Source organism: Oreochromis aureus, linkage group 7 (genome assembly GCF_013358895.1).
Source record: "Oreochromis aureus strain Israel breed Guangdong linkage group 7, ZZ_aureus, whole genome shotgun sequence".
In the NCBI taxonomy this organism is placed as follows: Eukaryota; Metazoa; Chordata; class Actinopteri; order Cichliformes; family Cichlidae; genus Oreochromis; species Oreochromis aureus.
Window position 1 is genome coordinate 343,695 of NC_052948.1, and position 3,342 is coordinate 347,036.

At 36.5% G+C, this 3,342-nt stretch overlaps 1 long non-coding RNA gene across 1 annotated transcript; it reads right to left on the reverse strand.

The window, feature by feature from the left end:
* Nucleotides 1-399: 399 nt before the first annotated feature.
* LOC120441017 lies at nucleotides 400-3,137 on the reverse strand. The gene is made up of 3 exons (XR_005613719.1): nucleotides 2,860-3,137; nucleotides 1,634-1,759; nucleotides 400-1,083 (listed from the first exon to the last, which is right to left on the reverse strand). It is a non-coding gene; the product is annotated as an uncharacterized LOC120441017 (long non-coding RNA).
* Nucleotides 3,138-3,342: the final 205 nt, after the last annotated feature.

Below are 3,342 nucleotides of genomic sequence, written 5' to 3' on the forward strand. Positions count from 1 at the left end.
CTAACTGACATATGCCTTTTAACTAGACAAAATTGTCTAAAATGTATGCTTAATTCAAGAAAATGTGACTTATTATAAGTAAAAGACACTTTGATATTTAGAAAATCTGTACCTAAAATGAGTATTATGCTTTCTTGAACAAGCTGTTTTCAAGAATTATTTGCTTACTTTAAGATTCTACACCTTAATTTAGATTTTTCATGTAAAAAAAACCACCTTACTATAGGACAAATTTTCTTAAAACTGAATTGTTTCTTTCTTGATTGAGCTAACTATAAGAATTATGTTTCGACTCTGAGAACAATAATCAGCCAAAATTCCTGAGAATAAGACACCATCTCTTCAAAAAGCTACTAAAAATAAGGGAATTTATCTTAAATTAAGACATCAAAAGCACTCTTAGTTTTTGCGCTTTATTGACACAGCAATGGGTCAGTAACTCACTGAGGTCTGTTCCAGGAGAATCATGTCTAAAATTATACATTTCAGCAGGGTACTGTGTAACATGGCCAATACAAGAAGTGCATATTCCAGATACTCTTAACATGAATAATAACAGTATAACACACTCATGGCCGGTATCAAAAATAAATTTTGCTGAAGCTTAAAACAATCACTATTTCAAATCCTATATTACATAACATTTTAGAAGAACAAGTTTAACGACCACACAAACAAACATGTGTTTTCCATTTGAACAACTTTTCTAGAGAAAAAAAAAAACAAAAAAAACAATCTCACTGACTAACATTGAGTCTGATAAACAAGGCAGATGGAGTCTGTCATCTGAGAGACTCACTCAATGAATGACTTCCACTCACCAAGAGCCTTCCTGTAAGAGGGGGTTGAATCTCGGTCATGGATGGAGTCTTTGAGTATTTCAGTTTGCAAGACAGACAGCAGCGTGGAAATGCACTTTGGATATGTGAGGTGGAGGGCATAGTAATATGCCATCAGATAGAGTAGTCCCTCATTAAGATCCTTCCGGTCAAAAGTGCTCACCGGTGTGCTTCCAACAGCTATCATGCAGTTGCCTTCAGAGACAAGCAGAACTGGACACACGCAGGTAGCCTTCAGGGTCTTCTGAAGTTTACATGACAGAAAAAAAAAAAAAAGAGCATTAGAACAAGACCGTAAGAAACACAATTTTTGAGTTGCATTCCAGTTTAAAATAGATCAACTTTTTTTTGTAGGTTTTCTTAACATCAACATGTTATGGGGATCTGAACTTTAAGAATATTTGACTGACTCCACAGTAAAATATATAAAATGAAAACACGAGTAACTGCAAAATTCAACAATATATACACATAGACCATCTCCAGTAGTTGTTAGCGTTTTTTCAGCAGCAGTCTTGTTCTAAAATACAGTGTACATAGGGCTAATTTCACATAAAATTGCACAAGAACTAGGTCTCTAAACATGAAAGAAAGTACAACAAAATATCAGGAAAAGTGTTGAACAATAAAAAATATGTATATTTAATAAATGTGTAGGCCACTTGATTTAAACCAAAACTAAAGAAGATTCTACTGTCTATCTGCTAAGTGAGTATTGGTGGAATTACTTGAAACTGCATAAAACAAGCTGGTGTGTTCACAGTTTTGTCACACAGCGATAGGACAGAACTTACTTTTTTCACATTTGTGCACTGCAAGCCATAGAGCCCGACGCCTGAGGAAATGTTCAGGACCAGGAAACAGATCTTTGATGTCATCTCGTGACAGTGATGAGAGCAGGTCTTCTCCAACATTTGCTTCTGCAATAGGAGTTTCTAATTATCACTACATTGCATTATCCTCATGTGCAAGCCAGCTGACAGCTTTGCTTGGGTAACACACAGGATACACAAGAAACATAATTTAATATTTACCATTTAAAAACAATACTCTATTTCATTATATTCCTCCTGACTGCTCCACAGGTTCTAAATTACCTTCCTCCCATTGACTGGAAAAAGTATTATATTTGTGATACATCAATTATATAAGTGTATACATATAAATGTCTCTTTTTATAACTTCCTGTGCTAAAGTATATAATGAAATAACTTTACTAATGGAAATTTGAAACTCCCACAATTTCTGTAAAACTGGCATTAAATTATGGCATTTTGCACACTTGTTGAATAAATTCACAGACGCTACGTCCACACCTACCCGGGTATTTTTGAAAAAGCTAATTTTTGTATGCGTTTGCACCTTTCGTCCACACGTAAACGGCGTTTTCGGTCACTGAAAACGGAGATTTCTAAAAACGCCTGCCAGGGTGGATATTTTCAAAAACTCAGTTTTGCATTTAGGTGTGGACGAGAAAAACGGAGAAGACGCAGCGTCAAAGGTGTGCGCCTTTTTTGACGTCACACTGTGCGCCGCGTTATTGTTTCGGTGAAATTAATTTCTACAATACTGTTACTGTTAATTGTACTCTCTGCAGTGTTTAAATGCTTACATATACACACACAGTTACTGTCCCTCCACACATAGGACTGGGTTCTGCTTCTATGCCCCATCTTTGTTTGCTATTTCCCACCGAGGCTTCTAGACTTCTGATTGGCCAACATTTCTACACGGTTGGGAATATATCGCCACCTGTTGCTTTGGCATGCTCCTAGCAGCGTTTTCCTTCATTTCTGCGTTTACTTGTGGACGGGATTATTTTTTAAAACGAAAACGGAAAATCTCAGTTTTCAAAAATACCCATGTACGTAGTGTAATAGCACTAGCATATTTAAATATGCTAATGCAACTAAGCTAACCGCACAAGCTAAGCTAACAACCGAGTATAGCCTGCCATGCTAGCGACTTAACATGCAACATAGCAGAACACAAAACATATAAAAACAAAACAGTCACATACCTTTCAGGGTGGCAATTGTTATTTCGTCCAGTTTCTCCATAGCGTGCCTTAATTTCTTCACACCGCACCACTGTACCCCAAAATATTACTAATCCTGCAATCCAAATTTGAGGCACGAAGCTAGAGGCACGAAGCTGGACTGTACCAACTCAGAAGTATGGGGTTGTGTACAGAAATGGTTTAGTTCGCTCTTTTATATCTATAAAATTCTATATATTTAAAGATTTGACTATTTGGTTAGATTATATTCAGTAAATACTGACATGTCGGTAGTATTACTTACTACAGCTGTTATAAGGCAGCGAATTAGGATAGCCATTCCTACCCCTTAATGGAATAATCCTGGTCATCTTGGCATTATGGGAAAAACGGTTCACAGATCAGTGAAACAAAATGATTTGGCGCTGTGTTATCTGCTTCGTTTTTGTGGGTCTGACCCTCAAATCCTTACTCAGTCATATTAATTCTGCACATAGCCATAGT